This window comes from Eulemur rufifrons, chromosome 7, assembly GCF_041146395.1.
Source record: "Eulemur rufifrons isolate Redbay chromosome 7, OSU_ERuf_1, whole genome shotgun sequence".
Taxonomy (NCBI): domain Eukaryota; kingdom Metazoa; phylum Chordata; class Mammalia; order Primates; family Lemuridae; genus Eulemur; species Eulemur rufifrons.
Window position 1 is genome coordinate 5136773 of NC_090989.1, and position 22105 is coordinate 5158877.

General features: G+C 39.9%; 1 protein-coding gene across 1 annotated transcript in view; it reads left to right on the forward strand.

Moving 5' to 3' along the window:
• DSCAM (DS cell adhesion molecule) overlaps window positions 1-22105 on the forward strand; it is a 740578-nt gene that overhangs the window by 277318 nt on the left and 441155 nt on the right. The window lies entirely within an intron of this gene.

Consider the following 22105-nt stretch of genomic DNA (forward strand, 5'->3'; position numbering starts at 1 on the left):
AAAAAGGAGGTCGTGAATAATAACAGAAGTTGTCATACTTTCATTGCTCTGGGATGGTCCTAAAATTACGAAAGTAAAGCTTGCTGTCCAGGTGACCAGAGACTCATGAGAAGTACTAATTTGGTATCACTTTCAACGTGCAAGAATAATACCAAGTGGACCAGGTCGGGAAGCTTCCTCAAGCTGGGACTCTGTGTCCCCTGGTAGATTGGGGGATTCCTCCCCAATTCTGTTCCCCACAGACCTGGGTCTGCTTCCCTGCCCCTGAGTCTGAATAAAGGTGTGACACTCTGCTCAATACATCCACTAGGGAGGGTCCTTTGTGGTGGGACCTGAGCCCCACTGGGTTCTGTTTCCAGGCCATGGGGCCAATGCTCTGGGACTCTGGCCAACTTGGCTAAAGGCCACCTGGATGCAAATGGTGGCTCCAAGTAGCCATCTTGACATTCCTTGTCCCCATCCCTATTATTCATTGGTGGAATTAGGGAAGTGGCAGGACATTTAGGTGTTTGAGGTGTTGTGTGTGTATGTCAGGTTTTAACATTTAGGGCATTTGGACACATGCTCTCAGAAGGGAGGGAGAATAGTCTCACTTGTCTAATCTTTAGCATATCAAATATTTCAAATACTTAAACATATTTTGCATGCAAGAGGTACATATTCTGTATTCTTTTTAAAAATAGCTAATCACATTTCATTTGGTTTGTTGATTGTCTACCTTTAAAAATAAGTCAGATCAGTATCTCAGGGAGCTTATAGTGTACTAAAGGACACGCCACACAGTGTGATCTGGAACACTACAGACTTACAGGCAAGGTTCTGTGATTCACAAGACAGTATTTATTCAGAGCTCTTTTCTGGGATCATTTCCGGGTAAAGATCAGCCATGTAGTATTATGACATAACGCTAGGCTTGAAGTCTAGTTGTGATGTCAATATCTAATAACTGGAACTTTAAGCATCTTGTTCTCTCTGAGTCTTTGTTTCCTTATTGGAAAAATGAGTGTCTTAGTCCATTTGGGCTGCTCCAACAAAGTGCCATAAACTAGATGGCTTATAAACAACAGAGTTATTTCTCACAGTTTTAGGGGCTGGACATCTGAGATCAGGGTGCCAGATTTGTTATCTGCTGAGACCTCACTTCCTGATTTTCAGACAGCAACTTTCTTATTGTATCGTCACATGGCAAAGAGCAGAGGGAAAGGGGCAGGGGGGTGGGAGGGAGGGGTAAGCACGCTTTCCTGTCTTTTTATGAGGGCACTAATCCAAGTCTTGAGGGCTCCACCCTCATGACCTAATCACCTTCCAAAAGCCCCACCTCCTAATGCCATCGCATGAAGGGTTAGGATTTCCACATACACATTTTGAGGGGAAACAAACTTTCAGTCCATAACAGTGAGCAATGAGCACAATTTGAAAACCATTGATCTAACTTCCGCAACACTTGGTGGTAGACACTGGGCCTCCAACTGTATTCCTTGTGACATTCTTAACCCTAAACTTTTTCTCGTATTACAGCTTCAAATTCATGTTGAATCGGTCATTTCCAACCATGTCTATAAATATTAATAGCATTTAACTTTCCTTTTTGATATTAAATGTTTATTTTTTGAAACATTATACATATTTTGAATAGTCAAGTATAAATCTGTTAGTCAATTAGACAACACACAGACAGATGGTCTCAATGAAGAAGCATAGTAAAAACACCATGTGCTTTCAGAAAAGAGGTTTCCTTCGTTAAAACCTTGAGCTCCCCTGCTGCCTTCTCTGCTTCCTTTTGTGTAACCTGCCTGGCTCCATCTCGGCTTCCAGCTACTGATCTATGCAGATGACATTATTTTTGAGCATCAGAGCTACAAAGTTATTCCTAAAGGGTTCCTTGTGATTTAAGAGGCATGCTTTAAGACTATTAACTAGTCGACTAGTTAAAGCATGCTTTAAATATAATCTTACTGTTAAGTATAATCTTACTGTTTCATTTATTAAAGTCCATTTTCATAGATTTAATAACATAACTCATAAAAAGTTAGATTTAGGTCTTTTATATATTTATGCACTTAAATGCATTTATGTATAATTTTATATATATACACACATATTTAACATATTTAGCATTTTTTAAAATTTCATCTCCATGAAAGGCCACTATTCATTTCATTAGCTAGAAAATAACTTTCAGTTTATGAAGTAAACTAAACCAAAAAAAATTGGTATAGACAACAATTTGTGAAGAGAATTATGGCATAATTCTGTCCTTAAAATACTTGAATTTAAGCTTTGCAGTTTATTCTTGTGTATTGATAGTGTTTATTTTCTGATACTTATTAGCATGTACTTTTTTAAATGTGTAAACTCACCGTCCACATGGGTCTTATTTCAAAGAGATGTTTAAATGTAGTCTGTTATTAAAGGCTGTCATCAAGTAGGTATGGAAATAGGCTCCTTTGCAGAAACTTCAGGGTTAGTTAAATTGTAATAATGTGAATTGCTTTTTTCTTATTGAAAATTTTCACATGTTCTTTCTCTAATATGTAGAAAACAGATACACAAAAATAAAAATAATAATGGTCTATAAAAATAATGACTCATTAATATTTTGATGTATAAAAAGGCCTCCCCTATATCAAGAATATATTGATATGCAACTGGACTTTCTTCTAGCACTTTATTTGTTTCATTTGTAACATTTAGTCTTTTAATATGTGTCTGTAGTCCCAGCTACTTGGAAGGCTGAGGCAGGAGGATCACTTGAGCCCAGGAGTTCAAGACGAGTCTGGGCCACATAGCGAGACCCCGTCTCTAAAAGCAAACAAACAAAAAATTTTTTAAAAATGTGATTTTTGTTGTTAAAATATTGTCTCTCAGTGATTAGTTGGTTGGCTCAGTATTTGCTGGTGGAGCCATGAGGCTAAAGCAGACTGTAGCGGATCCGAGAGGGGTCGGTGGTGCAGGAAGGCTGGCCGGCCCTTTTAGGGCATCTGGACACAAAGCTAAAGAGATGCAGGAGGCTGTAGCCTGAGCGGCAGAGCAGACGGTTTCTTTTCATAACTGTTTATTACCAATCTTTTTCTGATTTACATTTTTAAAGCTCTTAAAATTTCCTAGAGATTCTTGTTTGTTGTGTCCTTTACCAAGTGTCATACGTCTGGAAGAACGAAGGCCATATTTAGTGACATTAGGACACACGCACAAAATAAAACCCAGTCCTCATCTTGCAGAGGCTCACAGTGTGGGGAGGGGGTGGTGGGACGTGGAAGTGGGTAATTAATATCGACAGAAAGAAGATTATGCCGTGTGTGAAAATAGAATCTCTGAGTCCCGTGGGAGTAGGGCAGAGAGAAATTGGTTCTATCTGGAAAATCAATGGAGGCTTCTTAGAGGAATTGTTTGATCTGTACTTTACCTTCTTGAGAATCCAGATGGACCCTAATTAATGTCTAGTGAATGCATTAATGAATAGAGGGTGTTCTGTTTTCTACATTTTGGTTGTGCACATGAAGGGGAGGTGAGCAGACATCAAACGCAGGAGGAATGGCCCGTAAGTATGACAGCCGATAATTAGTCAATATTCCTTAAGAACTCATGAATTCTAATAAGGACATTGAACAAGGCTCATACATGAAAATAAAGCATTCCCAAATGCATAATGCAACTCAATATAAAAACCTTTACCAAAAGTTATCTATACGATTAATAAAATTATAGTACTACGAGCATAAAGACAGCGTCTTTTTACCGTATTTTTTCCATAGCTCCTAGGGAAAAACAGAAACATAAACGTATTTGTGAATAAATGGAAAAATGATTTTGTATTAATAAAGCCATTAGCTAAAAGGAGACACACCAGGAAAGTTCTGGGTTGTATCTACATATAGAGATTATGCCTTAATCTAAATGTAGATACCTGTGACATATTTTCCTGTGACATATTTTCCTGTTTCAAAAATCTCAAAAAATAGTTTTTTTTTCCCCAATTGATACATTACAACATCCTTTCTCATCCCGTGAAAGCAGAGACACACAGGAAAGACAGCAGAGTCCTTGCTCCAGCTCCGTCACTAATTATAGGTGATTTTAGCCGTATTCCATCTCATTAATTTATTTTTTTTAATTTACAAATGGTTGTAGACTTTCAGATCTGTTTTTAAGAAATTAAATCCTTTTCTCAAATAAAATCTCATTTGAAATCCCAGATTTCTAAGAGATAACCTCAGAGGTGCTCTGGGGCCCTCTGAGCCTCCCTGACCACGTGGTCTTGTGCAAAGATCCCTGAACCTCTGGAAAATGTGGGGCCTCCTTCAGCACCCACTGGGCTGTGATCAGTGAGGTTCCTGCCTAGCCCCGAATCCTGAACTATAAAAAGACTGTGTCTGGATTTCTTGTCACCTTATAAATGACGAATCTTTCTCTTCAGTTTATGATTTACCATAATGTGATGCTGTCTTCTGTACTACTTAGCCTTGCAGAAGAAAGGCAGAACCCAGAGGAACAGATCTCGACCTTCTGTGCATATGAGCCACCTGAATAGGAGCCACCTGAATAGGAAATGTGGATGCAGATCCTGTCCTGTTCTTCTCCCTTTCCCCTGGCCCCATCCTCCCTCCTCCACCCCCCAGGTCTCATTCAGCAATTCTGCCCATAACATCCAATTTTGAAACAGCAGCCCTGATGATTTTAATAGCAGGTGGCCCGAAGACCACACTTGGAGAAAAAAACAAAACAGAAAAATAAAATAAACTAAAACCATTGCTCCAGAATTCACAGGACAGGAAACATAGAAAGTAAGCACAGTATCAAAGCAAATTTTGATTTCATGCTTAAGAATTGGTCTCTTTGAGTTTTGGGCCAAAGTCTACTTAGCACCAAAACAGAAAAATTACAGTTGTTTTTGAAAGATGACATAGTTGCAAAGAATAATTTAAAACTTGGACATTTTACAGTTTTGTGGTTGTTATAACAAGGAAAATACTTGGAGAAGGGCTTCATTGAAGCCAAAAAACTGGATCGATTGAGTTATCCTGATGCATTTAATGCCCCACTGTGCAGCCATTCCTTGTGGTTTGCTTTGCATTCAGTACGGATCCTAGCATCTCTCTCAACTGGAAAAGAAGGAGCACTAAAACCCTGTCTCTTTACCCAACATGTGGCCTCTCAGTGGCGAAGACGGAAGGAGCGAGTGATGGAGGGTGGAGAGGTTGCCTCAGATTATTTAACTGTCCAGAGCCCTTTCCCCAGTGGGGGCTCCTGCTCTGCCTCTGTGTCAGACAAACACTCTATCCATCCCTTCATTCATTCCCTTCCTTGATAACCCTCCCACTCACCTACCAGGTGGCGTTTACTGAGCGCTCTGTCTAAGAATCCCACCTGCACCCCACTCTAGGGACCCATGGAGCCGTGTGGAAGGAAGAGGACTGTTCCATCTGAAGTAAAGGTGCTTGGGTCTTGCATTAGCTTGTCAGGGCTGCTGGAACAAGGTACAACACACAGTAGAAATTTCTCTCTCTCAGTTCTGGAGGCCAGAATTCTGAGATGAAGGTGCTGGCAGGGTGGGTTCCTTCTCAGGTGTGAGGGAGACTCTGTTCCAGGCCTCTCCCAGCATCTGGTGGCTTTCTGGCAGCCCGTGGTGTTCCCTGACTTGTAGCAGCGTCACCCCAGTCTCTGGCCTCATCTTCACCTGGATTCTCGCTGTGCGTGTGTCTCTGTCACCAAACTTCTCCTTTTTATGAGGATGCCAGGCATATTGGATTAGGGACCCATCTTACTCTCATACGATTTTATCTCATTACATCTGTGACAACCCTATTTCCAAATAAGGACTGAGATACTGGAGATTAGGACTTCAACATACGAAGTCTGGCAGGACACAATTCAACCCATAAAAGGTAGCATTCTCTTCCATTAACTTCTTTTTGTGAGATTAGATGTCACAAGTAAAAGAACAATTTTAATTTTCTCAGAGTTTAGTTTCTCAAAAGTAAAATTCATGTCAGGATATGTTTTCAGGACTAGAAAGCAGTAATAGTCCATGACATGAATCAATGTATCAATCTGTTCCCTCCCCCTCTCTCCCTCTCCTCTGTCCCACTCTCTCTCTCTGTCTCTCTCTCTTCTCTCTCCACCTGCTTCCCTTTCTCAACACATACTGAACACATTATGTTGAGTAGACATGATATTTCCGTAGGCTTCCGGGAGCTTTGTTCAGTGAAAACCGTCTTTGATAAGTTGCTAGATACTAGATTGTTCAGGTGTTCAGTGCTAAGAGACTTTTATGGGTGTCCCTGTGGCCCAGGGAGAAAGTTCTTCTGGAAAACCGTGGAAAGCAACAGCTATTTCTCACACCATATAGCTGGAGACTGACATCTAAAATGGGAGCAGGAAGTACTCTGACTTTTCGTCCAAACTGTTGGCCTAAGCTGAGTGTTTTGAAATTCCACGACAGTGATTGTGGGGCTTGGGTAAGCGAGACAGGCCTGGCCTGGGCGTGCGTGAGGGAGCACCAGGCCCCCGGCCTCCAGAGCCGTCGCCCCAGACTTGTGTTTTTAAATTTTATATGTTTTAGTCAAGTTCAGAAATCATCACTGAAACTCTCTATAACCTCTTTACTCATTCCAAAACTGTATTTTTGTGGCAGCCATTATATTACATGCTTACAAAAATTAAGATCAAGTCCTTACTCTGAATTAGATTAGAATCTGGTGGTCAACTCTGGTTTTAAAAACAGTTGGTACAGCATTGGAAAATCTTTGGATCTTAGAGGGTTTAACATAACCTCTATAGAGACCCTATCTCTAAATGAAGTCAGATTCTGCGGTACTGGGCATAAGGACTTCAATATATGAATTTGAAGAGCATCATAATTCAGCCCACAATAGTGTCCCATCAGCCTCACAGGGAATCAGTCTCTGCTTTTTCTCAATCAACAAAGCAGGACGGGCTCATCCACTTTCACAGTTTTCCCTTTGCTTGGCTGTCGGAGTGTGAGACACTTACAACGAGCTTATCAGTGGCCTGAGATACACCCTCTGGAGCTATGACATGAAGCCACCGTACTGTGGAGAACGTGCGTGTGGGGGGCGCCTTATTTGTCTCGAGAGTTGGCCACCCCACTCACCTCTTAGCTTCTTGCCTGGGAATCCTCTCAACCAGGTAGATACTTTTCTTCCAAAGCGTCATAATCCACATTGACCTTGTGGGGAGAAACAGTCCTGCTCTGAATACTTTCAGTGTGGTGGGTCCCCTGGCGAGGGCGTCTTCCCTCACTGTCTCAGGCCCAGTTAGTCACCTTGCTTGGGTTCTCCTAGCACCTGCTCCATCTCCCTCTAGTTTCACAGCCAACGACCTTTAGCATATTAGGTATTTATTTGCCCATCGTTCCCACTTGACTTTGAGCTTCTCAGGGCAAGGACTGGCTCTCATCTGTCCCTGTCCCCTCTGCACCCAGCACGGTGCCTGCTGCATATCTAGTGTGCCTTAAGAAATGAGATGAATACATTTTTGAAAAATATATTCTCCTATCTAAAGTTAATTGAGTTTCCACGGTATTAATGACGCTGATAATTTATTTTTTAACTCCATCAAACATCATAAATCTCATGTCCCGATTCGTAACTGCAGAATGAAAGTTCGAAGGAAGGGAAGGCTCGCTGAGATACAATGGGGCAGGCGTTTGCCTGGAGCCCAACACATGCGATCGCATGGAAACTGCACCCTTACTCATTTGGATTTTCGCCTGACTTTATGGATAAAGACGTAAGTCTAGGGACTCACTTGTGGTAACAAGGAGAAAATGAACATTGCATGTTTATTGCTTACTCTGTATAAAGCACTGCTCTAAACCTTTGAATACATATTATCTGATTTCATTCTCCCCCAGACCTTTAAGATGGGGAGTATCGTTGTATCCATTTTAAGAATGAGCATAATTGGGAGCAGAGAATGTAAGTAAATATGCAAGTCATATAGGAAGTGGGTAGCTGACCAGCATGAAAACCTAGTGACTTGGTATCAAAGGTGACACTCTTAATCCTGACCATTGCTGGGGGAACCGAGTCCGACCCAGGCATGTCCATCACCAGAGTCTATCCATCCTCTTCTCCCAAACTCAAATTCTTTATTTTTCTTATCCTCTACCAATGACTCCACAGAAGCTCAGAGATCCAATTAAAGTGTTACGAGGCGATGTTGGGAGAGAGCATTTTGACCACCCATGAATTGATATCATTTTATACACTATTTCTACATCAGAGGATAATAAATAATAGATAAAATTAAAATAAGTAATATAGAAAATTATTTGGGGTAACTACCTTATATAAACATTTTGAGTAATATGATAGATAAAAAAAAAAATCACTCCTATATCATTGTCCTGGATGGCAAGCAAGATAAATGCTCTCTTCAAATGAAAAGAATGTCGTTCAAGGCAGCAGTTCATGAAATACGTTCAGAAAGACGAACACTTGATGCAAATGCCACCACCCTGAGGACAGAAATGAGCACTCTGGGACGTGCCTGCAGGGGCCCCAGGTTCACATACACGGTGACACACGTGCTCCCAAGTCCTCTCCTAGCACGGGAAGGTTCCCTCCAGCTACCGTGGAGATGTGCACATTTTCTAGTCGAATTTCCTCTTTTCTCTTCTTACATCCATATAAGAGGAAGTGAATCCTTGCCTTTCTTCTGAACTGTCACAAATGACATTTACTTTTTTCCCTGTGGAAACTATTCGAAATAATTAATATCCAAGAATATAATCTTTATACAAGTACTCTACTCCTAGAGAAATTCCAAGGTTAGAAAATGTCAGAAGGAATCTGAATTGATTTTGCCACCTGGGGTCAAATTTTCTATTCTAGTTATAAAAGTCAATTTTCATAAAAAAATTTCACATCTTAGAACTTGGGAATATCCTAATTTCAATGGATAAAAAACATATGGTTGCCTGTTTAAATTTTGACTTTTAAGAGAGAGCGATGGTATTCAGCTTTTACCTTCTATTTTAGAAGCTTCTAATCTTCCATAGGAATAAAGTAGATGCTAATTCACTCAAGGAAATTGGAAAATATGGAAGCGCTTTTAAACAAGACCGTACTTATAATGTATCCATAATAAAAGATTTTTTAAAAACGATTGAAAGGATTCATTTCAGGGCACCCAGTTGAAGAAGTTGACTTCTAAGCGGCTGGAAGAGTGAGAGTGATGAATGGGATGCTCTAGTCACCTAAGTAGGTCTTGCAGCTTTATTTTCAAGCCTAGGTCGAGGGGGAAAGAGATGGATGGACAGACAGACAGATGGACCAACAAAGGGAGAAATGGAGAGAGAGTAGATTCCTTTCCTTTAACAATGCTTGTATGTTGGTTAAGCTTTGTGCTGCAGATCTTTAATTATGAAACTGGAGAAAGAACTAATTTTCAACTAAGCTTTGGAATATTTAAAATATAGCATGTCTGCACGTGCTAGGCACAGTAAGAGGAAAGTTATTCTTAGGAGTGTTCACACATGCGTGGATCTAGTCATGGGCAGGAGGTGGGTAGTTTTGATCATTATGAAGCCAAGACAATGAGTACCATTTATTGTGCTTATGATATCCTGAGACAATCCTAGGGCCCCCAGAGTCTGTTTTTACTCAGCTTCCCTGCTTTTGCTGACCAGCTTACAAGGGCGATATTTTTCCATTGAACTTGTAAAGTCAAGTTATTAATAAATGATTCACTTTTAACACACATGCATGTCCAGGTTTCCATCTGACTGCAACACCATTTACTGAGGCTCTTGTGGTGGTCCCTAGGGCCCTGCAAGATGCCCCTGCTCGCACTCAGCTCTGGCCACAAAGCCTTCTGGATGTTTCCAAACATGCCACATGCTCTCCTGCACCAGGGCCGTGCCATTCCATTTTTAGGTATCTCTGCCAGGAATGTTCTCCCCCGTGAACCACAGACTCTGTCGCTCTTTCCTTTGGTCTCTGCTCTGAGATCACCTCATCGGGATGGCCTTCCCCATGGTGTACTACTAGCACACCCCCATCACCTACGACCTCCTCTCCCTGCTTTCTTCTTTGGTCTGGAGCGCTGAGCTTCATATGCCCTTGGTACGTCCTGTCTGAACACTGTCTCTAACATTGTGACCTGCATGCAACATTTCTCATCACCTTTCCTTTGATTTTTCTCTGTAGCTTTCATTACCACCGAACACATTATGTTTGCTTATTTATGTGTTGTTCGTTGCTTGTCTCCCACATTTCAAGAATGAGCATATTGTCTGTTCATTCGGGAAGGCATCTCAAACACCTAGAATAGAGCCAGAGTGATTTCTGTCACAAATTAGTTCAGGGAAATCAGTTCAGAATGAGGGATGAAACTAATATTTTTGTTGTTGTTGTTTTTTAACTTGTAATCAGCAGCTATCTTATCTGATACTTATTAGTATTTCTGCTTCATGGTTAATTTTTGGTTTTCCCTACTGGTATGAATTCTAAAGGAATTTCTTTATGTAAAGTATTTTAAAACAACCTCTTTGCTATAAAGTATTAAAAACACAACACTGATTTGGACCATTTAGTTTAAATGACCCTTTTCTTAAGCAGTAATGAGAGCATGAAAGAAGTGTGTATTAAGGCAAACAGTAAAAACTTTCAAATCTTTTGAAGATGTTTACTTTGAAAAGATCACAGCTGTTTAAATGACGGGCTTTGGAATCTGAGAGAGTGATCAGATCCCAGCTCTGCCTGTCCCTGGACCCACTGTGTGTTCTCCCCAAGTGCCTTGTGTTCAACGTGCCACCATGCTGAATGGTTGTGCAGAGCATCGAATGGGGTGCAGAATGCAGAGCCTGGAAAATATCACTCCTTATTGATTTATCAGTTTAATTGAACACAGGCCATGACATGGCTTCTGTTCTGATGGCAGGAAAGGTGTTCCATGCCACCCACCTTTGATGGCAACGGCTCAGGGATCAGGAGTGAACCTTTCTGCCCACCTCACATTCTTCCCTTAGGCTGCCATGAGAGTTCTGGGCTGGGATTCCCTGGTGGGATCACTCAGTTCTGCCCTCACCCTGCCCTAAGCGAGCTCACCGAGCAGCCTCTCTGAACCAAACACTATGCCAGGCCCAGGGCCCAGGGGTGGAAAACAGTGACATGGTCCCTGTGTACCAGCCACAAAGCAACTGTGGGACCATGGCGGGTGCTGGGTGCCAGAGAAGAAACCAGCAGAACCTTGGCCATGTCTGCAAGAAAAGGCAGGTACACTGAGAGCTGGGGGCAGGGCGTATGAACATAAATAATTATAAAATTCTGATGAGCTTTCCTGAGATCTCTCTAGCATATTACTGGTGTAAATGTCATGTGAATTAAAAGTAATGCGCTTGAACTTCTCAGGTGAATTTTTTAATAATGCATTTCCTATAAAAATTTACCTTTCATTCATTTTATAAAAAGTTTTCCCTGAGTCTAATAAGTCACCCTTCACCAGAAAACCTAAGCAAAAAAAAAAAAAAAGAGTTAGTTTACTAGTCCAGAGTCTATGTTTAGCTGACATATTGTGTACCAGAGTCTGCAATGGTTGTTGTCCATGGCAACACAGAGGTGCTCAAAAACCTTAATTCTAGGTAAAATGTACATATATGTGTATAAGCACTTAAGATTGTATGTAATACAACTTTTTCCATTATTTAAACTTTATAAAAAAAGATCTAATATTTTAAATTCCTTTATCAAGCAAAGCAAAAAAAAAAAAAAGAAAAAAAAAGGAGAGAGACTCCATCACTCTACAAATAATTATGTTACATCTGTACATTAGTACAGCTGAAGTAAAATTGGTGGACAATTTAAGAAATAGAAACATGTAAATGGGAAAAAAAGGAAAAGAATCCTTATGTGGTGTTCTCCTATTAGCTAACAATAAAAGTTTTGGAATATCTCTTTGGTACTTTTTCAAATTTTAGATTTTTATGTGCAATTATATTAGAAAATGACATTAAAAATTTCAAATAATTTTTTCATGAAAATACTTACTTTTAGTTGCTCATGACTTAAACTGACAATAACAAGGGGTTTTTTTAATGGTAAATCCTGGCATTTTTTTATCATAAACCAAATTCATTTCATCAAGTCAAGCTCACACATTCATTCAAGAAGTTCTTGAGATCTATTCTTTGATTAATTAGAAAGTACGCATTTTTAAGCTTATGAAATATTTGGGTGTCTGTAAGCATTGACTCATTAGGAAACTCAAACAGAAGAGTAACTTTACTTCTCCAAGGTCAGTAAAATTAATACATGCAAATCCTTCATCATAGTCCTGTCCTCTTGATCCCTGGTTGAGAGCTCTTTCCACTATGTGTAATTTAAACATGAAACCAACAGTTTACTCACCCTTCAGCATTCAGTGTTCGTCAACTGTTATTGTATTGTTGATTCACTGACATCACACTGATATGACAATTATACTTTGCTTCTGCCCTCCCAACCCTGGGTACCAGACCACTCTCAGCTCTGGGGCCAAGGTGCAGCACAGCGTTGATGGTGTTGAGAATAGACAGGGATGGTCAGACTGTGTTTCCACATCCAGCTTTTGGCATCTGAAGCCTGCAAGCTATTGATCAAAGCTCCTTTAGATATAGAGGTCTGATAATTTCTTCAAGTGAAGTTTTTTGCTCATGACTGACCATAGATTTCAGGTGGCCAATTCTGTTTCCTTTCAAAGGAAAGTGTTTGTTGTGTGTCAGCAAGGGTTCAGGAACTCTGATTTGAAAAGGACTCCCCAAATAGAACTCTTCTGCTTTAAAACTGAAGGACCGCAGCCCAGAGAGATAACGTGACTTAGATTTAGTTATCAAAATTTATTGTTTTAAAAGGGGAAAAATCAAATTAATGAAGGCATTTAAAAATACATTGCATTTTTATTAAATACATTTTGTAGGATTTGTGCTTGACGATCATGATCATGAACATCAAATCTGACTTCCCTATTGAGCAAAATGAACTATAATCAAGTGGAACAAATTGCATTGCTATTATACTTCCTTGTTGATTTGTGTTAGCACATGATAACAGAGCTGAAATGGGCTTTGTTTGCTTAGCGCTTCTAAGGGGAACAATGTTCCATTATGCTCTTTGAGTTTGTGCTAGCTTGCTCTCTACTAACTGCCTAATACTGCCCTTGCTTTAATAAAGAGTTCTATCTCTCTTTAGTTTAATATGGCACATACCAATGGGAAACACATATTTTATGCCTAGCATTGTTCTACAGTAGTGTTTCTCAACCTCAGCACATTGACATTTGGGGCAAGATAATTTATTGTTCTGGAGAGCAGAGGCCAGCCATCTTGTTCATTTAAAAATTTTTTTAAATTTTTTTTTCATAGTCACAGAAATATATTTATTGATATGAATAAGAATCTATAATATAACAGTTAGTGAAAAAAGTTTACAAAGCACTTTCTATAATATGATAAAATATTAAAAATACGTAAAGCAGGAAATGAACCCTTTCTAGGAGTAGGCACCAAAATATCAATAGTAGTTATCTTAGGGTGGTGAGTTAGTGATCTTATTATTGATTTTCTTCTTCATTGTTATTATTTTCTTATTTTCTATAAAATATTCATGCTTAATTTTTTTAATGGTCACATAATAATTGTACATATTTATGGGGCACGGTGTGATGCTTTGGTACATGTATACATTGTGTAATGATCAGATCAGGGTAATTAGCATATTTATCACCTAGACCATCTATTATATCTTTGTGGTTGGAGCATTCAAAATCCTCTCTTCCAGCCTCATTGAGATCTGCAATACCTTGTTGACTGTAGTCACCCTATTTTGCAACAGGACAACAGCATTTATTCTTCCTTTCTAACTGTAACTTTGCACCTGGTGACCCTCCCTTCCCTCTCCCCCTACCCCTACCCTCCCAAGTCTCTGTTCTATTCACTATTTCTACAAGATAAACTTTTTAAAAGTCTGCATATGAATGAGAACATATGGTATTCGAGGCATTAATATCCAGAATATATAAAAACTCAACTCAACAGCAAAAATCTCCGAATAATCTGATTGAAAAATGGGCAAAAAATTTTAATAGACATTTTTCAAAGGACGACATACAAATGCCTAACAGATATATGAAAAAAATGCTCAAAATCACTAATCATCAGGGTTATCAAAAAGACAAAAGACAACAAGTGTTGGTGAGGATGTGGAGAAAAGGAACCCTTGTTGGTGGGAATGTAAATCAGTACAACCATCACAGAAAATAGCATGGAAGTTCCTCAAAAAATTTAAAATAGAACTACCATGTGATACAACAATCCAGTTAGTGGGTGTATGTCCAAAGGAAATGTCGTGTGCATTTTAAGATGTGTGGCAGTACCCCTGGCCTCTACCCACTAGATGTTAGTGCCACCACCCTCTCATCCCCAGCTGTGACAAGAAGGAATGTCTCCAGGTATTACCAAATGTTCTCTGAAGGGCAAAATTGCTTCTTGTTGACAATAGTTCTTCTACATATAGTAGGGATTGTGGGGAAATTGTCAAACCACAGAGAGAGAAGTTCTCTTTTCAGCCACTCAAAATCTTATTTTATTCTATTAAAATCTATTGGAGTCTATTTTTTTTTAAATTTTTTACTAATCATAACATTTGTACGTATTTATGGGGTACATATGATATTTTAAGCAAAGCAAAGGCTCATTTAAGCTCAGTTCTCATGTGCTAACTCAAATATGATTATTTGCAATGCCTTATGTACACACTACATATATATATATATATATATATTGCCCATTCTTTAGTGTTGGTGTTTTGTTTTTTTATCTTCCTCAAGAACCTATGAGAATATAAAAATATTTAATGCATTTACCTTGTTCACAGCAATCTTTGATTTTGAAAGACTTTCATGAACACATATTTTCTAGAACATAGTGGCATTGTATTTAATCTTGCCCCTCCTATTTGATTTGCTATAATTGTTACGGAGAATTACTTTCTTTTGAAGAAGAAGGTTATTTAAAGTAAGGTAGAGCTACTGACCTGTGTGCCTCCTGAATGCAGGCATTTAAGTATATCACCAAAATCCACCTTAAAGTTTGTAGGTTTATGACTCGCAGAAATTTATTCCTGTAGAAATTTATTCCTTTATTGCAAGCTAATCTACTTCATGCACAATTTAGGAAAATAAATGATGCCACTAAGGAAACATAGAGTAGTTAAATGCCTTCTAATAGATGCAAGATATCAAATAAGTATTTACTTACATTAGGAGGCAGGAGCTACAAGTTTGGAGGTCTAGAATTATGCAAGAAGGCAAGTCATTTGTTTTGTGGTCTGATTTAAGTTACCTAGAACCAACAAGATTGAAATAGAATATATATATATATATATATATATATACACACACACACACACACACACACATGCACACACACGGACATGTATTAATATATGTATATATATGTATACACATATAAAGAGAGTGAAAGAGAAAGAGGGAGAGAGAGAGTATGAGGGAAAAAGAGAGAGAAAAAGAGATACTGATTCTAAGGAATTGGTTCACACAATTGTGGCACTAGCAAGTCTGGAATCCTCAGAGCAGGTCAAAAGGCTGGAAGCTCAGGAAGGATTTCTATATTACAGTCTTGAGTTGGAATTTTTTCTTCTCTGAGTGCCTTAATCCACCCCAGCTGCTATAGCAAAATACCACAAACTAGGTGGCTTATAAACAACATAAATTTATTTCTTACAGTTCTGAAGGCTGGGAAGTTCAAGATCAAGGTGCCAGCAAGTTCTGTATTGGTGAGGACCCACTTCCTGGTTCATAGATGGCTCCTTCTGTCTGTGTCCTCAGACGGCTGAATGGGCAAGGGGTCTCTCTGGGGCATCTTCTAAGAGGGCAATAATCCTACTCATGAGGGCTCTGCCCCGATGCCCTAATCACCTCCCAAAGTCCCCACCTGCTAAACCACCCTCTGGGGCAGGGTGAGGATTTCAACATATGAATTTTGGGTAGACATAAATATTCAGACTGTAACACTCATTTTTGACTCTGAAGGCCTTCAACTGGCTAGATGAGGCCAACCTATATAATCCAGGACAAATAGTCTCCTTTACAAGAAGTCACCTGGTTGTGGATGTTAGCTGTATCTACAAAGAACCTTCATAGCAATACCTAGATTAGTGTTTGATTAAATAACTGGGTACTATAGCCTATCAAGGTAGACATGTAAAACTACATGTATACATATATATACACATCTAGGAAGAGTAAAATAAAGGGCTATGTGGACATTTGTTTCGAATTACCAAATTCATAAATACAGTCATACCCCACATAATGACATTTTGTTCAACAATAGACCACACACGATAGTCTCATAAGATTATATATAATACCATATTTTTACTGCACCTTTTCTATGTTTAGATATATTTAGATACACAAATACTTACCATTGTGTTGCAGTTGCCTGCAGTATTCAGTACAGTAACATGCTGTGCAGATTTGTAGCCTAGGAGCCGCAGGCTGCACCGTACAGCCTAGGTGCGTGGCAGGCTGTGCCATCCAGATTTGGTAAAGTGCACTCTAGGACGTTTGCATGATGAAACTGCCTAAGGATGCAGTTCTCAGAACACATCCTGTCATTAAGTGACTCATGACTATATCACGATGGGCAGATTTTCTTCGTAAAATTCAATGAAGTAAAATCTCAAAGATGTTTTAGGTGGTGAATATATGCATGTAAGGGCAAAGCCTCACTGAAAATACGTGAAAGGTGGTCTGGGAGGCTCTGTGACAGATTGGCTGTCACAGGTCAGCAGATGACTGAGCTTGTGCCTTATCCAGCGAGCAGGCACGTCTCAAGTCTTTAGGGTCTCTTGCAAATGATCAGAACTCAAGGGCGATGCCCTCCTATGCTGAGATCTATTAGATGCACACATAGATGCCTATCGAATCAGAACATTGGCTGTTTGTGCTGTATCCAGTAGCAACCATCTTCAAAGTTCCACATCCCCCCGCTTGCTGCCCTGCATCACTGGGCCCTGGGTCTGCTCTCCCTCTGCATTAAGCATCAATATCTTTGTGAACCAGAAGTCTGAAGGGACCAGCAGAGCACGGGGCCCAGGGGCTGGCATTAGGGCTGAAGCTCACACTCAGAGCCCTGTGCAGGGCCAAACAGGTGACTAAAGTGAGACCACTGGGCCAAACCCAGGCCAAACCTAGGAACAGGCGGTGGCAACCAATTCCCAGGGATGGGAGCATGGAAGCCAGGCCCGTGTCCGCCGTGGATGGCGAGCCTCTTGCCTCCTCCTGCTGTCTCAAGAGTTAGCGACACCTGCGGCAGCACAGCAACACCACAGAACCACATCCCAGAGGGGGCGCAGCAAGGAGTCGCTTTGGTACCTCTCGTGGCTCCTATTTATTTGTTCCTACTGTAAGCACAGTCCTGTTTTGACATTTTTGTGCAAGTTCTGGGTAGAATGGGCTAAAATATGTTAAGACTGAGAGCAGAATGTTACACAGCATCCTAGAAATATTAGAACAGGAGGGCTCAGAGATCATCTGGGTCAGCCTCATGTGACAGCCGAGATGGAGACCCTAAAAATGTTATGAGCCAGCTGCAAAGGCTGGCTTTGGATTCCAGAAGAAAAAACGTGTATGCCTGGATTTGCCACTGTCTGTCTAATGAAAAAAAAAAAGGAGATTTGAATTTGAAACATTATGTGTATGAATCTGTTAGCAGAAAAAGCCAATCGAATTTCTCCAACCCTGTAGGGCACTGCAGAATCCCTCCCTTCTCGAATGTTCTCCCTGGTACTTGTGTTTCTTTCCTTTCTGACCCCTGCCTAGTCGCAGATAGAGATGGATTTTGACAGAACCAGGAAGAGTTGTTCTATTTCCATGGCAACGTCAATTCACATTCTGCAGGTACATCGGCTGCCACTTAGACCACTGCCTAAATGAAGGCTCCTGAAGGCGCTGTGTGTTGCAGTGCCCGGCCAAAAATAACTTGGCATGCCACCGTTTCTCACAGCCCCATGGAGAGAGGCATTAAACTGACTGGATGCCAACTGTCAACTCCATACCCGTCTTGCCACTAAAGAGGAAGAAACAGGAACTGCAAATGTTTGGGGGGGAGGGGCGAGCCAGAGAGCCTGCTACATTGTTTCCACGGTCTAGGAAATAATGCATTTTCCTCTGTTGAACAGAACATGAAATATATTCTAACTTGTTCACCCAGGGGCACCAGATAATTTGTATTTCAGCAGAAGTATTATAATTACATAGTTTAGAGTTAGAATTAATTAGCATTTGGGGAAGTAGTGATAAAACCAAGCAGTTATTAAAAAATTAATTTTAATAGAGGTCAGTTTGGAGAGACTTGATTTTCTTTTGAAAGATTTTTCTTTTTCTTTCTTTCCTTTTTTTTTTTTTTTTTTTTGCAGTGGGGAGATAAAAGGATAACATTATTCAATGATCCTTTAATCATCTTAAAATTTTAACCACCTTATCTTTGGATGTTACCCCTGGGTGTTAAAATCCAAATCGATGGCACACATGCCAAGCATATTTCGAAATAACTCAAGAATTTGATTAATATTTGAGGGTTATCTATGAAGAAAAAAAAAGTTCAATATAATCCCTTAAAATATGTCAAGAGCCTAAATACATGGATCATAGCAACCTTACTGACATTAAACAAAGTCAAGAATAGCTTCCTATATTGTACTAGCTACATAAGATACTTAATAGTCATTGAATATTGTTTGAACAGTAAGTTTTGAAATCAGGAAACACTGTGTATGTGTGTCCTGAGTATACGGCTCTCCTGGGAGTGCCAGGGCCCCTGGGATAAAAAAGATACATCTTTGCCCTCCTGAAGCTTTTGCTTTGTTTTGTTGCTTGGAGTGAGGGGTCACAAAAGACTGTTTATGATTAAGGAAAAGTATATTTACCTACAGTGGAGTTTTACAACACTACTATGTTTAAGTTCTTAAAATCAAAGACATTCACAGTGAAGTTTTAATTTTCTAAAATGGATAATTGTTCCATGGTTATGTGAAAGACAGTCTTTGTTCTCAGAAGATAATGTTGAAGTATTTAGAAATAAAGCATCATGTATGCATCTTGCCCTCAAATTGTTCAGCAGCAAGAACAATAACAATAATTATTGTTTTATTAGAGGGAGGAAAAGAGAAAGTGATGGAGAAAATGTGATGAATTGTCACCAAGTGGTGAGTCTAAGTGGAAGGTATACGGCAGGTCACTGTAACTATTGCTGCTTAGTTTGTATTTTTTTCCAAAATAATAAGTTAAAAATTGATGTAGTCTATAGCTTTTGATATAATAATAATTTTCACATTTGTCAGAAACAATGTTAAGAAACTACTGTTTTGGAAATGGTAATATTTAAAAAAAATTAGCACATCGAAAAAGGCGACTTTCTATTTCAGAATAGTAGTACGATAATTTTACTACATTCTGAAAACTAGAGGCTTGAACTTAGAAGTCTTGAAGTACCAGAGCTTAATAAAAACTGGGAACTCATTCTTTAAGGAAAAATAAAAATACATTCTGCACACTGCCCCTTCTCCTTGAAAACAGTATTTTATACACTTTTTACTCTTCGTTCTAAGACCATACCCTTGCCATAGTTTGGGATGGAAGGATCAGCTGATCCACCCCACAGCTTTATATTCTAAATCACAGTTGCTCCCTTCATGTTCATGGGAGAAAAATGCATGAGGTTTGATAAGTTCTACCGATAAACCTATATCAATAATGGCTTAATAACTATGATTATTTAACATACATTATACATTTATTTCACATTGATTAGTACAAGAGAGAAAATAAGGAATGAAAACAAATTGTTCTATGGGGTCTATTGTTCTATGCTCCATAAAGAAAAAAAGTCTTTCATTTTTAAATGGATGTCAATGTTATCCATCTTATTTCCACCATTAGATGTTCCCACAGAACATTAGAGTATGCACTGGCGCAACCTGGGTTGTCTGTTGGTTGTTTATGGAAATCTCTATTGGTTTTATGCAATGTCAAAAAAGAAAACAAAGTTGCCAGGGTTTATTTTGAATAAGGAGATAAGCTCTTCTTTTCTGATGTGTTAAGTGGGAGTCTGGGGCATTTTCTTGCAAATCCAGAGTCCTAACAGTGATCCAGCCATGTTTAAAGAGCAATAGGTTTGATGTATGTGGTAAGATTAATAAGACAGACTTGTTCATTATCCCCAGGATGAGGAAGCCATGAGGATTGCGTGACACAGGGCGGGGAGAAGGTGGTTCACGAATTGTAAACAGAGCAGGAAGCGCTGTGGCAACAACTCTAATATGACTCTTTGGAAACAAGGAATATGGTTTACAACATTTGTTGAGTTTTCTTTGTAGTGGCCATTGTTTCTCTTAAATTATTTCAGGAGGTTGCTTTCATTTTAGCACATTTTTGAAGAAAGACCTACGCCTCCTAGTTCATGCCGGGCTCATGCCTGTCTCTGCTTACACAAATGGCTGCGGATCTTCCTTACGGATTCTGTGCACATCGCTCACCACACTGTTTACCGAGCTGTGTGAGACCAAAGCCTCGAAAACGTAGGAAGTGCCTTTCTATTTCCTGCTCCCATCTGTGATCTGGTTCCTGGAGGGTATTTTGACTATTTTTGACTGACTTATGTTTTCTTCATCATTATATATAGATTCTGATTTTCAGATTCTACCTCTAAATATGTTATTTTTCTTTTGTTTTCTCCATTTATTCAACACTCACGTGCATTGTTTTGTTCTTAGATTTTTGTTTGTTCTCAAAATGGATTTTGTTTTCTAAACTCACTCTCTCAACTGTGGTTCCTGCACTCTGATGGAAACACTGCACATATGTTTGGGGTGGTCGTTCCCCTCCTAGACAATTGCCAGAAGACACCTGCAGCACCCACCTTTGTGTCCAGAGGCTAATGACACATTGGCACAGACCACACGTGACCTGAGTGAGGAGCCACCTCTATCCCCTGTTATTCCACATCCTTTGTTCTGAATTGCACTTCTCTGCCCAGGGTGAAATTTAAGGTACTAGGGAAGGACAGAAGGATGCCGGGAAGACAAACAAAGCATGGAAAGGAAAAAGAAGATACAGTCAGAAAAAGGTAGAAAAGAGAAGCATGATAGCCTCGTGGACGCATCACTGAGTCTTGTTACAGGAAAATACTGGAAATGGACAAGCACTGCTGCAGCAGGAAATTGTCTGCGGTCCCTTCCTTGCAGTTCTGGCAGTGGCCACCAGGGACGCACTTGTGCTGTCAATGGATCTAAGGAGAGGCCCTGACCAGGTGTGAACAAGCGCTTGAAGCCCTATTACTCTAAAGGCGTATAACTATAATATAAAGTGGTATAAATTCACTATAAAAAGGTAAAATACAGACAGGCACAGTGGCTTATGCCTGTAATCCTAGCACTCTGGGAGGCCGAGGCGAGAGGATCGCTTGAGCTCAGGAGTTCAGAACCAGCCTGAACAAGAGCAAGACTCCTCCGTCTCTACTAAAAATAGAAAAATTAGCGGGGTACAATGGTGTGTGTCTGTGGTCCCAGCTACTGGGGAGGCTGAGGCAGGAGGATGGATCACTGGAGCACAGGTGTTTGAGGTTTCAATAAGCTATGATGGTGCCGCTGGGCTCTGGCCTGGGTGACAGAGCGAGACTCTGTCTCTAAATAAATAAACAAACACAGTAAGATTTAAAACCTATGTACAAAGGCACAATTTGACAAATGGATAACTTTCCATCATTGAATAATCCAATAGTCAGAAGTCAATACTTCCCTGAGAATGTTCTGACCTCTACTTGCCCGTGGCACTAGATGGAGATGGAATAATACCACCACGAACGTGAAGAAAGCCTCACACTCTGTCCTCTCCCTCTTCTCCAATGGGCTTTCAGGATCCTTAAATTTCACTCCTTCATTCCTGTGTCTCTGACAGTTTAGAGTCCAGAGCAGCACAAGATGCCCATGATTGCCAACAACCTGAAGTAATAGGAGAGTTACTAGGACGGTGAGCGTGCCTGTCTACTTGCTGTTGTATTTCCAGTGTGCAGTGGGTC